The 27044-nt window shown below is 38.9% G+C and overlaps 1 long non-coding RNA gene across 1 annotated transcript in view; it reads right to left on the minus strand.

Moving 5' to 3' along the window:
- LOC107320841 overlaps positions 1 to 25170 on the minus strand; it is a 161567-nt gene extending 136397 nt beyond the window's left edge. Inside the window, exon 1 of the long non-coding RNA XR_004308961.1 lies at positions 24986 to 25170. This is a non-coding gene — a long non-coding RNA (uncharacterized LOC107320841). The remainder of the gene's footprint in view (positions 1 to 24985) is intronic.
- Positions 25171 to 27044: the final 1874 nt, after the last annotated feature.

The following is a 27044-nucleotide window of genomic DNA, read 5'->3' on the forward strand; positions in this document are numbered from 1 at the left end:
CTAATATATCAGAGCATTGCATTTTTTCTTATTGACCAACAAACAAGTTATTCTTCATATTAAAGTATTTCTTTTCAAAAGGCGAAGGAAGATCTTGTCTGCTTCCATTATGAGCAAATTAAGAGTAATGGCAAATGCTTAACTTCATATGCTTATAGAAATTCATTGTTCTCGTCTTATAACTGAGCCTTTTATTTTATAATAAACAAGGGCAGTCATTGGTATTCCAGCACTGCACAGTTGCTTACCTTCTTAACTTCCACAGCATTCTTCTTAATTTATGTGAAGCCTTCTGATAATCCTTGAAGGCCAAAATTAATTGCTGTCTGTTGTTCCAAACTCTTTTAGGGTCCAGATTCATAGCACTGTGATAAAGACTCCTTGCCCTTCTTCTTGACTGAAATATATCTATATTAGTCTGCAGGTTGACACTTAAGTAAATCATTCATATGCAAGGCTGAATATGCTAATTGGAGAATAATTTTGAATCTCTTTCTCCTCTGCAAGATATTTATTTCAGTGTCTTTGAATATATTTGAAAATAAATTTTCATTTCCACCCTCAAAATATACTTTTAGAACAGCCTATTTTTGTCATATCTTGCGTGGATAAGGATGTGGGGCTTCTAGCACAGGAGAAACATCATTCAATACGTTCCATCCCATATAAATCCAGTAAACTGCTCCGATGTGGGACTTTTATCTTTTGGGTCTTAGTCTTCCTCTAAACCAAATACTGTTCTTTACCATCTAGCACTTCTAAATGTCATGTCCAAAGAACATAAACCACTTGATTGATGGATTTCTCCCCCTGAAAAGAATCCTCTAAAACAAAGTAACTCAGCAACAGCAAGTTAATTTAAAATAGACTTCTTTAGAGTTTCCATTCTCTATAGTAAAATAACTCCATGGAAGTCATAGGCATTTGGTAGAGAAGTCTGTAGAGGTCAAGCAAGGCTGAGTCTCAAAAATAAGAGACTTAATGAACAACAGAACATGGGACTTGTTATCACATTTTTTGCCATAGCCAGAGCTTGCTGAGTATGCAGGGTTTATGGCTTGGGAGAATGTCTAGAACCTTAGCTTCTGCATTAATCTCCCTAATAAACAAATAAACCAACCAACCAACCAACCACATTACAGGGAGGAATTTTTGGTAAGCATTCTAAATAAAGGAATACTAAAACCATTAATTGAATACTTTCCTCCTCCAAGCCCCCAGCACTATAACAAATCATCTGAACACAAAGTCTGGGGTCATGAGGAGTTATAACTAACAACCAAAAAAGAGAAATAAAAATATTTCTTCTCCTGGTTTTTGTCAGATGCCTTTGTTGTCAGTGGAACTATACTTGTTATTATATGAACATGACCTTTATAACTGGGTGCAAATTTCATTGGCGTTAACACAAGCACACTGTATAGATCTCTACTTAAAAAAAGACAGATCTCTTTACCACATGCCAACAAAACCAAAGAAGGTGGTTCTATTCCCGTGAAAGTTCACAAAGTTCTCCCTGGCTGTGAGACTATGATTTCATTCTTCTGTTTTCTAGCAAGTGAAAAGCTTACTCATCTGTCATGACTGCATTTCATTTTTATGTGTCTCTCTCCCCCTCCCCCGCAAATTTTGTTCTAAACGGCCACATCCTTCACTAGATTAAAATCAGTTTATGATCAGGAGAAAATATGCTCCCAAGGAAATTTTAGGATGCAAAGTTAATGGAGTGTCCCAAAAGCCTCCAAGTGTCCTGTATGGTATCCATCAAGCAAACCCCAAAGGTTTTGAGTAGTTTTGCTTCCAACATAACAAACAACTCTCTTGCCTCCTACAATTCTGCTTTACAGTTCTAAAACCTGTGCTGATTCTGAGTCCATTTTTCACCAGCTTCAGGTTGTCTTTCCAAAGTTCTTCAGTCATTACTTTTTCCTTCTGTGCTAGGCAATATGAATATTCATCTTGCTACTCACAAAACGTCTGGATATCTTTGAAGAAGCAGCCCTTTCCGACTGACAGTGACAGGTAATAGAACATTAAACTGGAAACACGATCAGTTTGATCTTTTCCAACTTTGTTCTTTTCTTTGTAAGAGGCAGCTTGGACGTGTGTCTTTCCATTGTACTCAATGTTATTTGTTCCTGCTGCTACTATTACTTGCTTTCTGTTGGTGTTGTCTCCCACCATCTCTGTTATGTCAGTGTGTAGTGACAGACAGTTGATTAGTTTGGTTGTCACAAGTTTAATTAACAACAGCTCTGTTTTTTGTCTCAAAATTTCCTCCGAATTATTTTTCTTTATACCAAGTCTGTTACAAAGAGCAGCCACTTTCTGCAAACTGAATTCTTTTTTCTTTTCTCCTGTGTTTGCACTGCAGTAGCTCAGTTGCAAACTCATCTGTGGATTAGTTCCAAGATGCTATCACATTACACGAAAACAATGACAATAACTGTATGGACAGCTGGAATCTGTTCCCATACACAGTGATTTTATATCTGAGAGACACAATGTATTACTTTGGTCATATTTCTTTAAATATTTTCTAAGACTTTATAAGTTTGGGATTTTCAAAAACAATAAGTCTGGTTTTACCACATCCCCATCAAATTCAACAATGATTATACCAGATATAAGACAGGAATTAACTGCTGAAAACATTATTCACTGAAGTTATAGAGGACTGAATATTCCCAGTACTCAAAATGATCCCCATTTCATTCTTTTCAAGATGCGAATATGATGATCTATTCTTTGTGTATGAAAAAAACCCACAGTCTTATCTGCATAAATCTCAGTCCTGTATCTTAATCCAAGGCCTACAAACACCGTGGAAAGTGCTGTCCTACTTTTCATTATTACAAAACCTTGCAATATTTGTTTGTTTTTTGTTTTTTTTTTTTTTTAATTTAAATTCTAGGGATGCATGTAATACATGTCATACCTAGGATGGTTTAGTTTAGACTATGCTACAGCTGAAATTATGCAGGATACAGAATGATGCTAAAATGGAGGTAACTACATTAAACAGCATACATGGTCACACACTAGAAGAGATGCTGACTGCCAACCTGGCTTGGTTTCTATGTTCTGGGATGCTAGATGGTTCACTGTCCCAAAAGAATCTTAAAGGCACCATTCTTTGTTTGCTTTCAGTAACAAGCATATAAAAATATGTCTACATGGTAAGCATGATTATTCCTTCCCTATATACTTAAACCACTAGACATCAAATAAGCAGGCTTCTCCATCACAAGTTGAAGATTATACAATTGATTTAAATTGGAACATTCATTGCTTCAAAGTTCAGTATAGGCTGAAGATATTTATCAGGCCAAGAAAAGAAAATGCAGATCTGTGGAACTGAGATGGTCATTGATTAGGACATCATTAACTTTAGCCTCTGCAAAGACTTCATCCTCTAGCTGCTTCTCAATGCTAGTCAGTTTCCAATAGCACAGTGATTGGTGTTTAAATGAAAAAAGGCTCTTTTCCACAGAACTAAAACACTTTAATTGCAGTTCTGATTTTGCCTCATACGTGTAGAGAGATTTGCCATCAGCGAAACTAAAGTGAAACTTTCCCAGAGTGCTCTTCCTGCTGCAGTGCTCTCTTTGAATACGTCCCAGTCCATCTTACTGTTACTGGGAAAAATGTCAAACCTTTCCACCCAAAACTGAAAATGCTCACCTGAAGCACTGCTGCTGTTGTAGATGTTTTTAAACTTCGTACTGATACAGAAAAAAACTTTTTAAACAAGCTATGAAGTTTCCCTCATAAACCTCACCAGTAACTTCAAATTTACCTCCAGTAGAAGAAATTAAGTTCAGTGAACACTGTAACAAGTTGTTTTGTCCTTCTAGTTAGCAAAGAGATGCTTACTGAAGGAATTTCTTTACACAATCTGACTTTGACTTTCACTTAAACTGAAAAGTAACAAAAAATACCAAAACCTTGAAGAATTCATAAGAATTCTTTTGCTATCATCACAAAGATTCCCCACTCAGGATTAAAAAAAAATATTATGAGCCATTATCTAAAGTACCAACTTGATTTTTCAAAGGTCTTAATAAGATTAATACAGTAAAGTCAATGCAGTAAAAGGATGATCAAATGGAAAAAATGATTACTTTCCACAGACATTAATAATCAGTGTGTATTTATGGAAAAGATAAATCCAGAATTACATTCTCCGTACCGTAGACTAGAAGTGTTGCTTTACAGGGAGAAGAACAGGCAGCAAGAGGGGCCAGAAGATAACAGATATTAGTTTGATGCGTCTTAAAATATTGCATAAGTGGCTTTAAAAGTGTGAACTGTGGCACTGTTCTGGGACTCAAGTCAAGGTGTCCATACTTCATCTCCAATGTCAACTGGCCGTTAACCTTGAAGTCTAAATACAGAGCACATGCCACTGAAATAAATTTTACTCTGAAGAGAGTCAAGAAAAATACTTATTAATTGTTAAGTTTTAAACATGGTACTTATCCAGGTTCAGAGCTATGAGAGTATGCAGGCAGTGAGGTAGTCCTAAAACAACGGGCACAATATTTTTGCAGAAAAAGCATTGCATAAATTTTCCCCTGATATTTCATGTCATTCTACTTATTGATCGCAAACCTACTCTCATGAGCAAGCACAAAATTTTAATCAACATACTGGACTCAATCCCGCTACCACAGACTTCAATGGAAATTGGATCAATCCCATTATCTACCATATGACTGCACAGGGCTTCCATGGGGAGAACCTCATTTCTAGCTCCTGCCCAAGGGGCCCCTGAGGCTACATTTAAAGCAGTGAGCAATGTGAATACCAACAAGCCTAAAATAGCATTAAATGTGTTTAAATAGGCCAAGATAATTTGGACAGCTACAAAAGCATAATCTGCACTGAAAGTCCACAATATTTCCCACACATTTGTTACAGGAAATGAGCTATAAAACCTAAATGTGTTAAAAATATATTGCATATTCTGAAAGTGAAATGTTGGCCAGGAGGAAGTCGGTGACAGAAAAAATCCTACTGACTTATTTGGGGTGAAATTCAAACCTCTCTCATCCCAACGGTACAGACAGCACAAGCTAAGGAATGTCACATTCAGGAAGGAGAGATTCTACCTGTCTTGTTTTATCATGAAGCCATGACTGGCATTGCTAATCAGAGCAATAAATGTACTGCTGTACATAGAAAATTAGACCAGACCCCTGGCTGGTGTAAACTGGCACGACGTTCTCTCTGGATGAACTTTTGATGGGATTTGGGATAATGGAAAGCTGTGGTGTTGAAAGGAGATCAACACAACAAAAGTGGGGCTAGTTTTCACTCAAGGGTACTGCTCCAAGCCTGGCTGGCCCGTACCATACCCGTTTGGGATGGAAGCTAGACAGGCTGTGTGCCACAGAGAGCTAGCTTGAGCAGCTGGATTTGCACTGAGAGCCCAGGAAGAGCTGCAGGAGGCTGAGCTGAGGCACAGGAGAAGGCTCCATATCAGTCTCCAAAAACCCAGATGTCTGGGGAGCAAAGTGCTGCCTGGAAAAAGGCTTGGGGGCTAGAAGTAGTCTACTTGGTAACTGTAAGAACTTACAAAAAATGCTTTCCCGCAAAAAATGGAAAAAAAAGAAAAACAACAACAAAAAAAAGGGCAGGTTGTGATTGTTAAGTGTAAGAGAAAGCACCTTGATTGATCATTAAATACAAACAACAACAAACCTTACACAAAAATCTACCTCTAGCCAGGGACACAGGCAGCTGCCATGGCCACAGGAACAGCTGGAACAGTGATGTTCTCTGCTTGATTCACACTCATGGCACACCCATACAGCACCTTCTGGCCTCATGATCTATTCCATAGCTTTCATGAAGTCAAAGAAACCACCTGAAGGAGGAGTCCTCCAGCAAGGAACCTTCAGGACACAGGTGAGTAGGCATGAGGCTGGTGGCACAGCCCAGCAGGACCCTTGTGCTGCAAAGCTGGGGCTGCCACAGAGTTCTAGCGGCACTGATGGCTCAGCCTCCAGAGAGCCAGCACCATGAGCAGTGTGAGGAAACCAGCCTGCGGGAACCACCCAACACCTGAAAACCTCAGGTTTGCAACACAGAACACAACCAAGCAGAAGCAAGCCTATGTCCTACATGTGTGTGAGCGTGTGTGCAGCTGTGCATTTATATATATTTATACAAATAAATTTCTGCATGTGTTTGCACAACGTTCTAGTAAAAGTGGCATTGAGAAAAATTAAGATGAAACTCATCCACATCAGGAGTTGTGCTTCTTCCCTTTGCCATCTACAAGGAGCGTGCAAGGAAGCAGAACGATTACAGCAGCCTTTAACAACCAGTCCACAGCACAACTAAAATTGTTAGGATTTTCTTTTGATACTCGCACTTTTATTATTTATTACACACAGTGGAACTTCAGCTACCTTAATGCCTTATCTGAAAAAACACATTCGATTGAAATGAGGTCATGTCCCTTGATGTATATTAAGTGATGTGAAAAGCCCGCATTTATTCAAATGCCCATTTATCCATGCTAATACCATTGGAATAAAAGAGGTTTCACAACACGTCAGACTCTTTTTTTTTTTTTTTTTAACAAAACTCAAAGTTAATTAAACCAAGCCCTACAATATTTATGACTTTTTTTGTAGCTCAGTGTGGTTTAGAAAAGGTGATGTTAATATTGACATTAATTAACGTCAATCTTAATGTACTATTACATTAATAGGCTGGCATATCTTTCAGCCTAAGGCAATGCACTGTGCTGCTAAAGCTATTTATAACAAAAGTATTTTAAACAGCTTTGCCCCCCACCAAAAAGAAATAATAAAATAAAATAAAAAAAATCAATTTATAGTAAATGTTGTTGCAGAATCAGATTCATCACCCCAGGGATTAAGAAAAAACGAAAGACCAATTTAATGACGGGATTTAGTTCATTATTTATCTTCTAGCATGTAAATTATAGATTGTCATGAATTTTTCATCCTCTTGGTGCCCACTACCTAATTCATGCGAAAAACATAAGCCTGTGTTACAAAGAGCGAGATCCCTGGCTCTGTGTACGAGAAACATCTCCTCTGCCTTTTGACAGACGATAATCTGTCAAAATGAAAAATTAATGGAGGCTCCCTTAATTCATCATCTTCTGCCTCTCTTCTATTAATGGCTTTTTTTTTTTTTTTAACTTCCATAACTCTGCTCACACTGAACAGAGCTGGTGGGAGGGGGGGGTGCGAAGATAAACAGGTCAGCTGACTGCTTGAGCTTGTGCAGCACACTGTAATTCAGCTGATAGATGGATGACATGTGTTATTTATTAAATGCATTCAGGAATCCTGTGGTTCCCAACATACTCTGTAAATGTGCTGAGCTAAAGCTCATGCCACATGCTTTACCACTCTCAGCTTGGCCATGGAGAAAATCACTTTTTGTAAATGATTATAATGAAGTTGCATGAACTAAGTGTGTTGTGCTACATACAACTCCAACCACCCACACATCAACCAACAGAAAGAATAAGTATCATTCAGTTTGGTTATTAAATATACATAAAACCAAAACAAGCTCTCCCTCAAGTCTGCCTTATTTAAAATATTTTATCTTGCTGAAAAAATGGAAATCTTCAGGCACAAAGAACTTATTTAAGCAGTGCAGAAGTATGCCATTATAAATACACTTCATAATTTTCCTGAACGCTAAAAAACTGAAAATGAAAAGCTGCGCCAAAGGTTCTTTTCACAACTCATCCACTTTTACATGTCTGATGCTTTACTACGGTTATGACAAGATAAAGCCCAGGAAAACCATGCCTCATCACAGCCCAGGGATTTTGACAGCTGCATGATGTGATTGTTAAGGACAGAGGTGCTTTATGGAAATGGATCAGCCTACGAGTCAAATGCGTATCTGCTAGAAATAGCGGAAGGGATTATAGCATCGAAAAAGCATCTCCTTTAATAAAGTGCACGTAGTGCATCTATGGCAAAGCATCTACACACGCTTTGAAAGAATCATTTTCTGCCATGGAAATGCCTACTCAAACATCCATTTTTAGCACTATAGCAATATTGCAGGCTAACTCCAGAACTGTTTCAAAGGTAGCTCGACTGTGTCAGGCTGAGTGGTACTTAGAATTAACTTCTGAACTTGTAACCTTCAAACTTTGGGGGGGATTAACAGCCCATTCCATATTCATTTTAATCTGCAGCCAAACAGGATTGTTTTCATTGAGAATTTGCTGTTCTTCACACAGCAGTGTACATATGGCAAATAAATTCATTTATCACACTGGCTAGAACATGATTATGACACTGAATCCTGGCCCGTATCTCACTGATGATAATGGAAAGATACCCTCTGAACTCATGAGTAAGCCTTAAATTTTGCAATTGGCTCAAACAACAGTTGGCTTCATTCATGTAGAATCAGTCTGAAAGCAAGGGGTCTTGGCCTGGGATGTCACAGGCCAAGCTGCTGGCCTCTGTTACTGAACAGGTCTGTGATAGCCCCTAAGGCATGTAGGCGGCAAGCAAGTAAGAGAAAACGTCATATCTCATTAATCTGTGATGAGAAGAGTAAAAATGATACTACAGTTTTAAAATAGATTCTTTTCTTTATAAAATGACTTTAAGTATATTAATTTTTGTAGACCAGCTGTATAAAACAATTAAAAGAAACACTTCTCCTCAAATAAAATCATAAAGTCCTGAAAAAAATCTTGACCATCCCTAATGGAAATCAGAGTGATTTATCATTACGGAACTGTTTTGCAATGATTTGACTGCCTCTGCACATTCACAAGTGATTACAAGGGTAGGTGCTATCACAGGGTGGCTGGTCAACAGACCTTGAGCAAGAAACCTCCAGGAGTGAAACTTGTCAACACTTGGAAGATGCTCTGCAGCCTCCATGCAACGAGCTGAGCACCTCTCATTTCTAACTCAATTTGTTTGCATTACAGAAAGCACCACTCAGAAACCACCACTCCGCTTTCCTTTGCCTGTCTCAAAAACCATCCAACAGCTATGAAACCTGGAAGACTACGTCATGCTATTGAGAGCTCTCTTACATCGTGGGGCAAGGAGATGATATCTTTATTGCTGCTCTCCGTGCTGTGCTTGGCCTGGAAAATCAAACACCCTTCTCCAAAATAGCTTACCTGATACTCATCTGCAATGGTTATTATTTCCTAATAAAGCTTTGCCATGCAGACTGCATTCACACAGAATGGATATTTGCCTTTAAAAGCTTGATGATGGAGAATAATACAAGGGGGAACAACAGAATCGTATTCCTATCTGCCACGGGTCATAAAAGAAGCCCCCAACAACTTCTCTCTTGATCAAGTATTAAATCCTTCAGATACCTAAAAATTATTATGCTGATATGGCTGTTAAGGTCAAGGTTTAAAGCATAATGTGGATCTTAGAAGAAATTTTAGTGATTGATGTAACATATCAGACACTTACCTTGAAAAAGGTATTATTCAGCTGCCTCCACTAGAAGATTAAAACTGGGGGAAAAAGAACTTTCAGAACTGGTTAAATGACAGGTGGTGGTTCTCAGTGGTCAATGTTGCAATGAAATTACTGTAAAAAATAGCTACTGATATTGAAGCTTGCCTGCAACATCTTCTGATCTCTCTAATACATGTCCTCCAGGCAGCCGTTCTCTCCTCACCTCAGTAACCTTGTTACACCGGCTGGTTTCAAATATTAGCAATTTTCAAAATCATGCCTGAAAGATGCTTTCTGTACATTCTGCATGTGAAGTTTCTGAAACTTTTCTGACAGTAAAGCAGGCTCCCTTTGCATTTGCTTAGAACTCAAGACATTTTCACACAAATCGCTCATTTCTTTCTGAAATTGTATCTCATTATTGTTAATGGTTGCATGGGGTTTGTGACCACCACACTTTTCAACAGCATTAAGAGAACAATAGCACTGAAAAGTGGGCAGAATTTGGAAGATGCACAGCTATAGAAGCTTCGGCGAAGCCTAAATTCACTACCAGCAAATCTGACATTTTTCCACAAGCAGTGTTTAGTGACAGATATCATTTTATATCACAGTTCCAGTGCCTTACGACAAGCTTCTCTTTTATATAGCATTATTGTATAAGTTATTTAAGCACCTTTGTCAGCAAGCCCAGAGCTGATGATGCTAAGGAGATGACAGACTGAAAATGCAATAGCATTATAAAATTCTAGGAAGTTATACTAAAAACATGATCAGTACGCATGCAGGGCAGAAACAGGTCCTGGAGGAGAGGCTGCAGTGCCCTGCACATGGCACAGCACTACTGTGACCTGCTCCCATGGTGACAGAGCAGCACCGACTGGCTCCAGGAGTGGCCTCCTTGCCCAGGCCAACTCTCATAGAGGCTGGGAGAACAACAGAAATAATTGCTTTTTGTCGAAATGTCTATGCCTAGACACAAACAACTGAAAGACAGGAGAACAAAAATAAGTAGCAAAGAATTTACTCTGTTGAAGCAACCGGAAAAGTTCACATGCAGTTGCACAAAACAATAAACAACTGATGCACAAAGAAACGGAAAATCAGGCTGTGGGCCATGTGCTTTCTGACAGAAAGTTCAGATTTTTCAGATACTAGATGAACTTCTTAGCAATGAACTTGCAAGAGGAACCAGCTGGGACAAAGCAGGAGCTCTGCCGCCTGCAGGAGAACCAGCTAAGGGCTGTGCCAGTTAGGGTCTAGCTGCTCTAACACAGTGATTATGCTAGACAAGTTGTTTTACAGTGTAATTAGAATCCTCCATCCCTCTTCTGCCACAGCCTAACATAAATGAAGCTCTTACAGCCACCTGAGCTTGGTTGCACCTGGGTTACGTTGGTCAGAGCCCTCATGTGACTGCACAGAGATGTGCCTGAGCTGCAGTCACAGGAGGGAGAACAGGATGGGTCCTCCTGCAGGGTCAGAGCCCAACCGTGCCGTGCCCATAGGGATGTATTTAGGACCGAGATTATCTTCATTAAAAGAAAAACTCACAGAACTAAAAATATGAGGCACCTGATTTTGAAATAAATTACCTTCATGAAATTATGGTCTTTTCTTCGCACTGCAATATTCACAGGAAATTAATGAGGTTGTCAGATGAATTCTATGAAGATTTATGTGCTGATTAGGTGACATGTCTTAAAACAAAATAAAATAATAAAGAACCTCTTCCATTAAAAAGGCAGCATACTTAATTTGAATTCAATCTTTTATCAGATTACTCTGTTTAGTGGCAAATAGTTCCTTTGTTTAAAAACCCTTCACAAAGGCAAAGCCTCGGGAAAACATTTTGTAAAAGTATTCTGAAAGTCAAAGTCATTTTGACAGAAATCAAACCAGAAATAATTTCTCCCTGAAGGAATCCTGCTTTATTTTAATGATGTCTGGATTGTTTCCATTTAAATAGTGTAATGGGAATTTTTTTTTTTTAATTTCGATACAAACTGTCCATTTTAACAATGGTCTTTCTGGTAAGCTCAGGCAGTCGTTTGTCATACGCGTTTTATTCAAGTGGAGAAAACAAATATTAAAGGAAAACAATTTGACTAAAAACATCTTCCCTTCATTAAGGAGCTTTATGTTCTAATGTCTGAAAGTGAAAGCCTGCTTTAATGGCTGCTGGGAGTTGGGGATCTCTGTCAGACACTTACTGAGGCATTCTTTCTGGGTAATAGAGGCTATTTATGGGGCTTTTCATGACCTTTCTTCTTGGTACTACCAACAGAGGAATACTGTAGGCATCTCTTTTGCATCCGCATATCTGCTCGCTCACGGATTATTGTCTCTATTGTTTTCTTCATTTTGAAGAAAAATGTTGCATGTAATTAAAACAAGATAACAGCACGGTACTGTGTGTTCTATCACACATCTAACCAGTCCCTGCAGTCATCACACGTACTAACGTACATTGCACTGTAGAGGCAAATATATAGAAATAAACTCCCTTGTTTCATCATGCAGAGCATTATTAAGTCTGCTCCACACTCTCAGAGACAATTCTTCAGTAAGAAAAATACTTTTTGTTTCTTAACAGTACAAGACAGACCTTGTATTAAAAGAAAAACACACCCTGTGATTGTTTACACAAATCCCACAGTCTTTCCAAGTTAAATTGAAAGCCTATTTACTTAAATTAATCCACTTAATTTTGCACTGAAAACCACATATACTCGCTCCGATTCAGAACTCAGTTCCAGAAAACCCCTCTGCACAAGCTCCTGATTCTGAAAGCACCTCCCACCTCAAGCAGAGCCACATAGGGGGAGACAGAGGAATAGAAGACAAATTGCTCAGTTCTGGAATTTCAGCCATACAGATGCATGCTGCTGCAGCAGCTAGCAAGCTCCCAAAGACTCAGATCCTTGCATCTGTAAAACCAGCAGCAGGCAGCATTCTCAACATGGTTCCCTTTTAAAAAGCATTTGTACAATTTCCAAAAGAGCTGCCTTTGTTTTTACAGGTTTAAGAAAATGGACACAGTGTATACCGCTCCAAATACACCGCCATTTAAAAAAATCTTATATGTTACTGTTCTGTCACAATTACAGCTAATTCATGCCTTTTCCTCTAATGACAATAAACTCAGATCCAAAGAATGAATACTTCAACTTGGCCCAGATGCCTTCAGCTATGTAATTCCATGCTACAGAGTTGCACACAAGTCAGAAACTCGCTATATGTCAGCAACAAGAAGCCTGATTTGGAATTGGTGTTTTAGCACAACAGCGTAACCAAAGGCTGATAAAATAGTTCTGAAGTAACACTGGTCAGTACAATCTCCATGAAAGCCAAATGTGGTTAGCTAAGCCATCATATAGTTGAGCAGCACCAGGGATAATTGCTGCTATGTCCTTCTGCCCAAGTTTCCCCTACGGTTCCAATTTGATACAAATGTTGGGAGCTATATTAGATTCTGAAAAATAAATAATTCAGAAGGTTATTAAGGTTGAACATTCCAGCATGCATAAGTTTGGAGATACTAGGCAACTGGTTCCCTTTCAAATCTGAGTGCAGCTGTTTGTATGTATATCCATAATGAGAAAATAAGTCTTAAATTTCATGAAACAAATTATCATGAAATTCTATCAAGCAAGAAAGACTCCTTGAGCTGGAGTCTCAGGGACCTTGGTACATAGCACAGGCTTCTACCACTGGCTGTGATGAGACGTCTGGCAGCAATAAGCAGACTGTTATCATCACAGGGGATCAAGTGCTTGAAGCAGGGAGGGTTTCACTGTCTCCCTGTTCTCTGGTTCAGTGCTTAACACCATAATTGTCTCTGCATTCACTTTCTCCAGCTGCCAGGGTAAGTCCTGCGCAGTCCCAGTAGTGCAGTGCTGCAGCATGCTCAGCACAGACAACTTCTGGAGTGAATCCAGAGAACTTTTGTTTCATTTGTAAGCAAGCATTAGAGTCCCCAAATAGCACAGTTAGGCTTGACACCATTGTATTTGCCTATCTCCTGCCCTACCTAACCAGACCCCTCTGCAGATTCCTGCTAACAGACTTCATTGTGACTAAAGCTGCTGCTGCCAACTGCTTGAAGAGTGGTGGTCAGCCAGGTCAAAGCATAACAGCCAATATAAACTGGCTGAACATCTCTGAAACGGGTTTAATTTTTACAGGTGTTGATTTGTAAGGCAGGACTTGCCACTCAGCTGAATCACATCCTGTTGGTGCACCAGGGAGCACAGACCTCACCCCTGGGAAGGCCAAACTGGACGAGCAATTCCAGCCCTTGGGGTAGCTATTAAATAGAAAGCACTTGTGGAGCACAGAGATTTCCTTAGGATGCTCCTATAAATTCAGCTGGTTTGGTAAAAGGCCACTGCCTTGCACTGCCCTCCAGGGTCAGTGGCAGAACCCACCTGAAGCACTCAGAAACCCCACTCCAAATGCACAGCCATGGGGCTTTTCAGAGACCTGTCCTGGGTGTCCCAGTATCTGGAGGAGACAGACCTCTAATGTTACAGCAAATCTCTGCCAGCTTTTAAACAAAGAGCAAAAAACCCTTCTGATTAAATCATTTTAATAATTTTGCTTCTCGTGAGGAAATGTTCACCTCCTCCTTTCCTCTGTTCTTTGGTACAGATTTCTGTAATCTTGGATGCAGCTGAACTACTTTTTAGTGAAATTTCCCTAAAACATTTAGCCTGAAAGCAAAGATTTGCCTAAAAAGTTTCAGTTTGAATAATTAAAACCTTAGCAAGTGAAAATGCCAAACGCTGGACTACCTTAAGAAGGAGCAGAGCTACCGACTCCATCTGTACCAGACACTTGCATAACATTCTATGAAACCCTTTAGGACAAAAAAAATTTGCACTTTCTCTGCTGACATACTAATAATTTTGTATACGAGAGTGCTACAAGTCTTTCAAGTCGGACATTACTGATAAAAAGCAAACAAGGAACAGGAAAGATCATAGCACTGCTTCCCAAACAACGTAATATATTTGATGCATAAAATCAGAGCAAAATGCCTCTGAGAAAAGTGGAAGTGCAGTCTGTTTTTTAAAGAATAGTTTACAAAACATAAAGGCTCTTCTTTGCTTTTTCAAATCATTTCATGAAAAAAATGAATGGAATGAGAATGATTTTTTAAATACTTATTATTAATTTGAGCACTTTTTCTGTAGGTAAAAATGTGACTTCAAAGTGAACAACCAGATTCTGAAAGAGATATCAGACTGCTATGCACGTGGGTCCCTCCAAAAGTATTGCCTCCTGTTTATTTTCATGGAAACTACAACAGATACAAAGCACACAAGAGAACTATTTGAAACAGCAAATTCTCAGTGCAAAGACAAACCTTTCCTACATGCACAAGTCCGCATCAGAAGCTATTCTGTCATTGTCCTGTAACATGGCAACAACATGTAATGATATTGGTGGAAAGCTTCAACCTTCTGCCGCCATCCCACCAACATCCACCTCTGATATCATGGGCCAACATCATAAATAGGAGGCATTACTTCTGGAGCAAGCCTCATACATAGGTAACTTTTAACACATCAGTGGGAGTTATTACAGACTGTCTCAGCTTACTGATTAATGGATTCTAAGCCATTCACTAATCTTTTCATTAAGGCATTCAGTAGTAATTTACTTACACACAAATGTATTTTTTCTGCTGCTTCTAACCAACCACTTGGTAAATGAAATGAGTCAAAGCCCTCCCCAAACTCCCAAGAAGCAAAATAAAGAACCTATAGAGAAAGAATAAGGGATAGGTCTTCTAACCCAGCCCTATCCCCAGATTTATAGGTTCTCTTTCAAAATAGGTTAGATAAATACTTTCATCAAAAGCTTCAATGTCTTGTTGTTCCTGCCCTAGGACGGGGGGAGGATTAGCAAACTTCCCTGAAGTCATCTTTCATCAGAACTGTCTACAGTGCTATGGTTTGTGAAATGTTAGGGATTATCTTGGCAGTAAGACTGTCTTCTGTTAAAACAAGACCTTAAAGAGATGAATTAATGGCTATGAATAATTGGATAATACAGCAAAGAATGGGTCATGTCCTGTACTGAGGTCAATCAAGTTCTGGTCCTCTTTGGACAACACAAATTGACATAACACTGCACTGCATCTAGCTCCTGACTATACAAACTGAAAAGTTGCAGCCTGTATGGTGTTTGGTAACTTGATCCTTCAAAGGTCATCATCTAACATGATAAATGCCAGCAGTGAGGACAAGACCGAGCTGCTCCTGGTGCGCAGAACAGTGTTGTGAGATAAGCACAATGAATTCCTGCACTTGTGGGTTAGAAATATCAGCAAGCTGCTTGATGTACTGTGACAGTACGGGAGGTGACCTTTCCCCTGGCTCGCTCCTCTCATCATCTGCGTGTTGATACGGCAGCATCTGACTGCAGACTGAAAAGGAAACAGCGCCTACGCCACACGGTAGCAGCCATACAGCCTACGTGCTGAACAAGCTGTGTGAGAAGCACCCACAGCAGAGGACCTGCAGCCTCACCACCACCATCTGATCAGCTGTAGCTCAAGTCCATCTCTGCTGCTGTGCCCCTTAACTGGTGCATATACTCAATGGAGCTCTGCAGGCCTGGTCCAGTCTGAAGGAGAGTAAAACCAGACCGCACAACAGGATAGAGAGCTGGGGTAACATGGCAGGTGCTGGCAGCAGCACTCATCACCTCAAGGGCCTATTCCAGAGTGATGTTCTTTGGTTGCAAAGATGCTCATTAGCATTTGGCCTTACAGCACAATTCTGGGTGGCCATCAGGAGCTGATCATAGTACTCCTCTACTCCAAGACAGGCTCTGCTGGCTTGAGGAATGCTTTGGTAAGGGCACAAACAAAACAGACCTTGCTACTGTGGCACTATTTCTTCTGTTTTCAGAAAACCAGAGCCTCAGTGGGCTTTTTACTTCCTACAGCCACCTGACTGCATTTAGCCTTTTACTGCCTTAGTGAACTAATTTTCAATCAACTTTAAAATGAATTCCAAATGCAGAGCCCATAATTAAAAATAAATCGAGTTAATCCTTTGTGACAATCTGAGTCCAAAATTATGCTTTTAAATTATTTGGACGATCATTTAGAAGAAAAAAAATCTCTCTCCCAAGCCTGATTACATCAATGCTTCACAGAAACATTTCTTCCTTGGGTCTCTGATTTCCCTGGTGGCAGTGATATAAACCCTGAACTTCTTAAATGTCACTTAATTTATATGATTTTTCTGTTTACCCTTTTAAAATGACAAGTTGTTCTGTAGTATTTATGTCTGTTTGAAAATTAGATAGCATGGGCGATCCAGTGCTGCAGCTGCATTTGTTAGCTTTCGCTTAGTAAGCACTTACCATAAAAAGAGAAAATGAAAATACATCTACTCTTACTTTTCCAGACTTTTCTTTCATTACAATATCCACCAATTAAAAATAAAATAAATAAAAGAATTACTCATTTAACTTTCCACATGTTGATTCTTAGCGGTATAAGAAGCTTAAATTGATTTTTACTCTGTCTTCAATGAGCAAATGCAGAAGTTACCAGCATGTTTAGCTCTATGTCACTGACATGGGTTAATTAATTTCACTACTGCATGTGGTCCCTGGTGAACTCTCCTCCTGTGGCATCACCTCATGGTGGGCAGTGGCTCACAAACACTATAAGCTTTTCAGAGGACCTGGTGACAGTAATGAAATTAAATTGACCTGTGTTACATCTGTTCTCGGAATTAAGATGGCGAGATTTGTAGCTGTCCATTTTGGCTAGAGAAGCACAGACCAGCTCTTCAGATCCTGCAGAATTTTAAACAGGCTCTTTTTCACATAAGAATTTTACAGGCTTTCCAAAAGGCCATCCCCATTAACAAGGGAAAGGCAAGGCAAGTTTATCATACTAAACAGACACATATGAGCTACCCCTGTGTTTATAAGCTCCGCTTATTTTATATCAGTGAAAAAACGTGACTGATACTCTCAAAATTAACCTATTTGGCAAAATATTTTGTAAAAATTATAGGGAATGCCTGCATTCTGAGTGTGGCAGTTCCATCCTTAGGTCAGGGAGAGAATTTATCACAGTAAAATCTAGAAATATCTTTTTAATCTTCCCTGAGGAGATGAGGCTCATGTCGTCATACTGTCTGTACACCTCTAAGAGCTTTGGAGTCTAATAGAAATAACTTCAGTATTTTAACTTGAATTTATGGGATGACGGAGATTTCAGAGATGGGCATTCCCAAAGGTCTGGCAAAGAAGGAACTGAAAAGACTCAGAGAAAATGTCTTGTAGGGAAAGGCTGCTTCTGAGCACAGTATGAGATGCTGACAGATCCATGTAGGCGAACACCACAGAACCCATGTATTTCGTACAGGAGGCTTTTGATAAACTATATTTTTTTTAGCACACCCACACTAATGAATTAATGCAATGTTTTTAGCTGGATGATCATGTTCAGTTTTCACACCACTGACTTTCACAGGCTTTACTTTCTAAAAACGAACCAGAACCAGACCTTGAAAAATGCTGGAGAAAACATGAGGTGCAAGCTTAGGATCACAAAGATCATTCGTTCTTAGGTCAGTGATCACTGCCACAGAAACTCATGCTGAGAGCAAGCTGGCTCTTCCCTGCCTCTTCCTGCAACGTGAGACTAAAACTAACATAAATTCCCTCCAGTGACAACCTCTTAATTCTACTTGATTACCTGCTATATTAATAAGATGATTTGCTCATTTGAACCCATTGATCTGTTGATTCAGTTTTAATTGCAACCTTGATTTGATCACTGTATTGCTCCTTTCTTAATTACCTCAGAGATACTATCTAAGATTGGCTCAGTCATATTCTGGTTTAATTTAATAGCTCCTTGCTTATCCTATGTTTTTAATCCTAAAGTAGGATATCAGACTGCAATGCAGCTCAGAAATGCAAAGCAAATGGTACCTGCAAGTCATTAGTGATACTTTCAAATGGGTACCCAACTCATACTAATTCTGGAAAACATCAGAAGCTGCTTTCAGCTCACTTTTAAATAGATGACTTAATGGACCTGCTTGAACATCAGTATCTTTGGGAAGTATTTGCATATTAGACTTCTGCTTTGGGATTCGAAGAGGTGATCCCAATTTTATGCAAAGATCTCTAAATTTCTTGAAAAGGAATCCCAAGATTATTTCCTAAAAAAAAAGTAAAGAAAAAAGATATTCATTTGATCTTAATTTTATTCATACTGAATTCGTACACCTCCTTCACTTCACAGAAAATTAAGGCTTCTGCGGAAAGAAAAAGAAAAAAAGAGGGGGCATCTGTGGAAGAAAGACCTTCAAGGTCACTTTTTTTTGCTGTCTATGCCTAACCCCCTGCAAGACCTAACAGGAGCCATAATTAACTTTCATTGTCTCAAACCCCAGGGCAGAAAGAAATTGAACCAAGGGTAAGAAAAGAAAGGTCAGAGATAAAGCTTTGCATAAAATGTCACACGCTACGTGGGAATGGCGTGCCCACCTATTTCCCAATTTTCTCAAAAGGCATAACTGCTCGTTTTCCACCTGTTGAATATAAGAGAACAGAAGAAAAGAACAGTGGAGAGCACATCAGGAAGAACAAAGGGCCTCCAAGAAATGAAGATGACATAGCATGCCTTTTCACCTAAGATATCTTAAAAACAATGGTAAGTACCAATGTGAAACCTTAGTAGTCTGAGACCTATCAGACTTCCAAAAACATGAAGCTATTTTGGGCAGCCCTGGGAAGAAACTTGTCAGAATTCTGAAGCAAGAGCTACACCACGATGCCTTATTCCTGCAGCTGCGGGAGGTCCAGGCGGCCCACACCTCCCTGTGCACTTGCCTTCTCTGAATAATTCAGTGCCCTAGTTTACAAGAAAACCAGAGAAGCTGTACTATCTGAAGCTGTATGTTAGCATGAATGCCCTCCTATGCTAAAAAATGGTGTAAATCCTCATTTTTTTGTTTAACTAAAGCTAACTCCATGGCTTTTTCTCAGTGGTATTACTTGGCTTTTGGGGCACAAGGTCAGTATTTAATTGCAAGAGGTAAGGTAAGACTGAAGCTAGAGCTGGTTCACGATGAAGGCTTAACACAAGATTTTTAAGCCTCACTCTATCCAACCTGCTTTTGTCCATTCCCAGATATGCAGTCCTGCAGCAGGCAGACCTCAGCTCCACTTGAGCTGGGCAGTACCTATGTTGCTTTGTGTTGTAACCCTTTATTAGTACAATATGTCTTGTTCAGAGAGCTCGTGCTACCACTAGTTCAATAGAGGCACCCACCTGCAGCAGAGTCTGCTGTCTCTGCACTGGGAATGTTTGGGGGCTCATCAATAAACACAAAAGACTGCGCATTTGCTGTGCCAGGTCTGCCTCTTTGTTTGTACCCTGGCTGGCATAATGGGGTCTCCAGACACTGCATTACTAATAATAACTTCAAAGCACTTTGTTAAAGTTTAGGAATTGAGCTTGAAAACAACTCTTAAACATGACACCTTTTAAGGATAGCAGTGAACGGACTATGGAATACCAACTATCACAGTACTTGGATAAATAAACAAACCTCTGTGGGTTTGATAGCCCAATAAATATCCATTATTGCTTGTTGCCAAGCTGTGTGCTTGAAAATGAAAATGAGGAAAGAACTGATCTTAATGGCTGATAGCAAAAATAATCGAGTCTTATCTAAATCAAACTTTATTGGCCTGGATGAATTATTTTTGGCCTCCTGTAATCAAAGCTGAAATTTCACCTGTCAGGCACAGTATGGTGAAACTCATTAGAACCTCACCATGTGCTGTTATGAAATTGCTCCATATGGCAGCACGATTGTTTATTTACTAGATTCAAATATAGGCAGGTTTCAGAAAAAATATATTTTCAAATTTACGTGAGGCAAAAGTGTATATGCTGAAGCAAACACACAGAAGTAATAATAATATTTCGCTTGTACAAAGAATTTCGCCTCGTGCAGCAGCGAACCTATTGATCAGGCAATTGGCAATCCTCAAGTGTGAGCACTCATTAAGACAAAGGTATATGAATCATTTTTTAATGACATCTCTTCGCTTTCAGCAGCATAGCATGTGTCCTGGTTTCAATGGATGCACTGTAATTTAGGCAAGCTGTCTACAGACTTCAGCCATTACTCTTACCATATGTTTTCTTCAAAAATTACCATGCACTGGGGCCTGCTGGCTGCATTCATATAGCGAGGTGCAGCCTCTCTGCTGTATCAGCGTGTTAGCATTACTTGAAAAAGCAAGAGTAATGTGCTTATTATAAAGAGAAATTCCCAATTAGCAAGTTTAGTGCATGTGTGTTAACTTGGATTAAATACATTCCAATTATGGGCAGCTCATTATTAGAACTACAGCCAGCTGTTTGCCAGAAATGTGAGATCTGGTAAACAAGCCTTTCCTCTGTTCCCTTGCAAAAGATTCCAGATTGTTTCTTCTTCCCATTGGTTCCCAAATAACAGGTATGAATACTGCCGTAAATTACTCTCCCACTCTATTTACAAGTTTCAAAGCTGAACAAGTGCCAGAGAAGGGGCGCTGGGTTGGTTAAAACAAGGAAAATGAGAGTTCAATGGCCAAAAGAGCATGTAGATTCACACATACTGTGGCAGACAGGCTGCTGGCAGCTTCCCTCACTCAGAATACTGGACCAGAGAAAGAATATTCTACATGCACAATCTTTTTCAACCAACAGACAGGTTAAATAGCAGGTCTGGATGATCTGGATGCCTCAAACTGCAGCAACACCAGCTCCTTGTGTATTTAAACAAAATCACCACAGGCAACTAACAGTTTTCTTACTGGCCCAACAACAACAACAACAACAACAACAAAAAAAAAAATAAAAAAATCAACAACCCAAGTTATCACTAACTGGAACAGAACACATGGCTGAAAGATAAGCCCACGTCTTGTATTGATATCTTCATCTTATTAAGCAAAAATTTAGTAAGGCCAGATGAAACAGGATAATTAAGGAGCATGAGGAAATACCACTCAGAAAATCACAGTACTTGTAGGATTGCAAAAAAGGAACAAACAAAGTTGAATCAAATTGAAGACAGAGTACTGGAGGGTTAGAGAAGAGGTAATCCCACTGTAGGCAGCCACATACATTCACAGTATCATTAGGAAATTCTGTTTAGTAGACAAAGAGTTTACTGGCTCAAGGGATATTGCTATAAAGGTTTTCAGCATTGTTTGTGCATAATCTATGTATAACATTCAACTTGGGAATGAGATATGATGTAGAAAATTGCCTTTGCAGTCCTTGAAGCCAATAATTTAGCTCTGCAACCTTAATTTATAAAGGAAAAGGGATGGTAGCTGGAACATGAATTTGGATCACTGTCAGATTTAGGAATGAAAGTAATTAATGCTTCTGTGAAACTCCCTTGATAGTTATTTTTGGATTCAAAAATCTTTAAAGAAAAGTTTTAATTTAGGGGCAGAAGCTCATTATACTCTCAAAAGAATCCTGCTGTACTAAATCATTCAGCTTTCAATTCATGGCCCCACATCCCCTCTATATGTACAGCTCCTTCACTGATAAAGCCACAAATTATTTCCCACGTTAACTACTGAAACTTCTGAGTTGCTCTCACTTCAAGTCACTCTATGTTCAGGCTGCTGGCTCTCACATTCAAAGCCTTTACTCCTATCAAGCAATGATGGTGACTGAAGACTTCATTTTCAAAGTTCTCATTTCTGACACCTTTTACACCTTCACGTTTCCTTACAAGTTCTCCAGAGCAACTGACTCCTAATGGACCTGGCCCTACAGAACTCTTTGATGGGCCAAACCCATCAAACGATCTAAGCCTCCACAGGTTTGCGCACTTAAGTTATAATGATTGTGCTGATGTTTGTGATTAATTGTTCTTTGTTATTTGCTATTTGAGTAAGAATGATTGAAGGAAAATCATATACTCCCCAGCTTCAGCTTTAGCTTAGTTTCTCATCAGCTGCCACTGATCTCTACTCAATTAGGAATGACAGTCAATATTTGCTAGAAAGTACGGCTGCACCGTTCTCTTGGTTAGCCCCTGAAGAATGTATTATTTGAAAAAAAATCTTGTGATGGGGGTTTTGATACATCGCTCTCTTACAGAACACCACTAAGCATCCCATTCTTTTTTTTTTTCCTATTATCTTTTGTCTTTTTTTTTTCGGGGTGGGGGGAGTGGAGGGAGGTGTGGAAAAGTAAGATTTTGTTCTCCTTTTTTTAATAGTCTGTTATAACCTTTAACATGCCATGAAATTAAATGCTTCCATTGGGGATCCATAACTTACCATAACAATAGTATTTCTAGCACTTGTTGGAACTGAGGAAAGTTAGTATAATAATGAGTGTAATATTTTAAAGGTCTACAGAATAGTCACTATGCATTACTGAGTTCCCATAGTTAACCCATGAATTAAAAGCATATGAAAGTGATAATGGCTGCATTTCTAAAGAAATGATTGGCACTTGGCAAAATTATCACTTTGCTGGAATTAACCTGTGATCTGCGGGGAAGTACAAAAAGAAAGTACTTGGAAGCACATTAATCTCATAACTGACACTGCTTGAAGCAGGAGTTTGGGCTGGTGATCTCCTGAGATCTCTTTCACCCTGAATTATCCTATGGTTCTAATCACTGCTACTAATATTTGCTAGATACATGTAATGATAGTTTGGAGAGAATGTGGGAATTCTGAATGTCCAGATAACTTCAAAGTGGCAATAGTTCAGGGAATCGCTACACCTTCAATCAGGACAATCAACTGTGCCTGAAATCTTTGTTTCCCACTGTAACATTACCCTAACATGATGCCAAACACCATCACTTCAGCTACACATAGGTACCCCCTCCAATTTGACACCTGAAGTTTTCAGGCCATTTAACTAACAAATTGCCCAACAGCAAGCACAACAAAGTAAAGGCACAATAAAATGACAGCCAGTACTCGCCACTGTAAGAAATAAGTGAGGTGGGATAGCAAGATACAAGTAATAGCAACACACACACTTAAATTAAATGACAATATCATTTTCTTGTTATCTTTCTCTAACTCTGCTGGAAGAACAGTGTTGACAAGATAATTTTATAAAATTCCTTGACAGTTCATGTTAAACTATCCACCATTGCCTTAGATTGATAATTGGCACTTACAAAGAAAATGAAATGTCTGAGAGACTCATTAAATATGTCAGATATCTGAGAAAATTCAATGCAATGGTTGTTACCTAAATCACTAGGTAAGCCAGGCAAAGGCCTGCTTCCTTTTCCAATTCTAACAAGGAGTAATGATCTCATATTATATTTTTAATGCAAAGGAAATGAAGAGGTTGCTTTGAGACAACTGCATGTCTTCCTTCCATCAGCTGACACTGGCAGCATTTTCAACTAAGACAATGAAGTTTACGGTATTTGGCTTTAGCTCTGCTTTTCTCATATTTTCTCCTTCCTCAAGAAAACAGAAAATGGAGAGAAAATGTTTCTGCAGACATTCCCTTAATAATCTATTGAAAGAGAATCTCATCAAAAAGTCTTATTTGGAAATGTTTGAGTGATCTATTTTGACTGTAGTGGTTATTTCTCCATCTGAAGTCTAAGCACATAGACCGTGCAGAAAGTAACAAAACTGCCCTCTTCAACAAACTACCAAAAGCCTTTTCCTTAATGTACTTTGGCATTTGCATTCCCAGTGGCTGCTATATCTAGACATTTGAAGTTGCTTGAAAAAGCAATAACATCCTTTAATTAGTTGGTTACTAAATATCTGACAGAAGGAAGCTCCTGAAGAAAGGCCAACCATCCTGACCTATCGCTCCAGCCAGCCACGCTCAGGAAAAAGTAAAAAACTAACAACAAATAACAACTCCTTTGTCAAAGTGACTCTTGCTGGAGCTTTCATTGCTGAAATGAGGCTGAAAAGCACTCATAAAAAAAAAATATAAAAAAATCATTTTTCTAACTACATGGAATCGTAAAGAATAATTTCCCCAAACCAGCTACTGTGGACAGTTTAGCTTTAAAACTGTTAATTTCATTTAAACACTGCCTGAGCACAGAAACATCTGGGACGAGAACATTCCCTCTCCTGGCCTCCTCTAAGGACGATCAGACAACTCTTTTCTATAACCACTGAAGAGACTTGTTTTCAGTTGATGCTAAACTACACATGAAGGAGCCCATTCAGTAAGAAAGCCGTCTGTTGCAGTAGCACAGCAAAATACTGGACAAAATTAGACAAGGAACAAGACAAAGTTGACTGCTCTCTGACATACTTGAGTACATTATTATCACCTACTGTAATAAGAAGCAGTGGTTTAATCACAGACATTAGAACTAGCAGAATCTCTAACTTCCTTAAGTGTACAGATGAAGTGACAGAACTTGATCTCTGCTCTACTCCTACACCCATGAATTTCTCAGTTTCTCTTGCTCCCAGATGATAAAAAGAATTTAATAAATTAATTATCTTACCTACAAAGGAACTTCTTATGAATCTTGCTTGCATCTGTTGATTGAAGTTTATCAAATAATTCAGTGATGGATCAGAGATCTGCTGTCACACCCTCCACATTTCAGAAGATTCGTACTGTGGGCTACGTTGTTAGATGTTTGACATAACTGAGTTTAAAATGGCAGTCTGTCCTCTGAAAGCACAAAAGAATAAGAAATTTCTTAATGTAGTTATTTGGCAAAACTGCTTAACTAGTCTAACAAAGCAGAAGAGTACATGAAATCTGCTACTAAAGACATAAGGTGAATGCTTTGACTGAGTTTTATGCATATATTTGGGATTATATGAATAGACTTCTTAAAATACAGATGAAAGGAAAAACAAAAATAGAAGTAGGTAAAACAATTTGTTCTTTGCTTCCTTGTCACTGTGTAAAAAGGAAAATGTAGTAAGTCGCTTACTTAGGGACTTAATTAAAGCTAATGCTTTTAGAATGAGAACTGCAATTGATGCTCATGGTTTCTACAGTTCAAGACCAAGTTACTGGATTCTATTGCTGATGAAAATCTCCTGAACGTATTATATAGTAACATTATAGAAATCAATGAGTATTAAATAAGAGAACTTACTCATTTGAGAGGGCAAAGAAAAAGATTCTATTCCTTTTCCCTTCTTCCTAGGTACTAACAGCTTACTGTAATCACCCAAGTTAAAACAGGGAAACTGAAACAAAACGCTGCATGCTACCAAGGATGCAAGGAATTTTTTCTTTTTTTTTTTCTTCTTTGACCCTGGTAATAAAAATGCATCTTTTTTTTTTCCTTGCTGCAGCCTGAAACAAAACAGCTGATTCTCAGGTGGAAAAATAATTAGAAACATGGGAGGCTGAATGAATTTTGAGATATTGAGGAAAATGTAGTTTGAACTGTCAGGTTTACCCGCTTACCCAGAGCAACTACAAAGCAACAAGGAAATAAAACCTTCTTAGAACTTACAGCTTTCATCAGCATATTCCCTCTGGCTGATTTTTTTCCCCAAATCTCTCTTTTCCCAGTGGCTCCTATTAGAAACGCAAATAGTTTGCCTCTTTGCTTAGTGACAAATGTCATGTTACTTTAGATTATTTTTTTTTTAAATACTATTAAATTATTATGTTTCTTTTAATACAAGGATAGAATGCAACACATTCAGACAAATATGTTTTGTTTTGCAAAGGATTTTCAAAGGAAAACAAAAGTATTAGAAGTTCAACTTCAGCCTGTTAGGCCAAAGAGTGCTACCCTCTCTTTGACACTTGACCTGCACAGCTACAATAGCTTCTAGTGGGACCAGTACTATCTCTCTGTATACGTTTAGAATAGATATGGATTAGTACAGAGAATACTTAAAGTCATTCTTGTAACCATTGTGACCAGATCATGAAAAATTAATGAATAGAAATTGATTCCTTACTGCAAAGTAAGATTAAAAAGATAAGGACAGTCGGCATCCAGTGCCTCAGCAGGCCCCAAATCTTTTGTTATCATTACACTTTCCCTCAGAAAACACATTTTCTCTCATCACTTCAGTGCTTTTTGAAAAGAAAAAATGTATACAGAATAAATCTCTTCATGCTCTTGTTACACAAAGTGTTACATTTGCCCAATATCATGCTGCCAACCCACTCCTCCGGAAACCAGACTGGCATCACTGGCAGCTCCAGGGCTTTTATTCGAGTCCTTTTTTAACTTCTGTCTTGGCAGACAGCAAAATGGTTTTAACAGGGAAGCCTCATGCGGACTTCCAGGTGCATTGATAAGCATCAATTCCTTTTCATAGCAGCAGAAGCATAAGTGCAAATGACTTTCCTTAACTATTTACTGCTACGTTTTAAAAAAAGATCAGAAGGAGCAGAGGACATGAGAAGCACCAAGGCAAAACAGTAAGCTACTTGGAGCGCAAACTCCATGGAGGAGAACTAAGGGAAACACATTTAAGAACAAACTTATTCAAAAGCTATTTAAACAGCTAATCACTGTTACATTGTGCAGAGGAGGCAATGTGCTCTAGAGGGAGTGCAAACCAGAAGAGACTGACTTC

This window comes from Coturnix japonica, chromosome 14 (assembly GCF_001577835.2).
Source record: "Coturnix japonica isolate 7356 chromosome 14, Coturnix japonica 2.1, whole genome shotgun sequence".
NCBI classification, from domain to species: domain Eukaryota; kingdom Metazoa; phylum Chordata; class Aves; order Galliformes; family Phasianidae; genus Coturnix; species Coturnix japonica.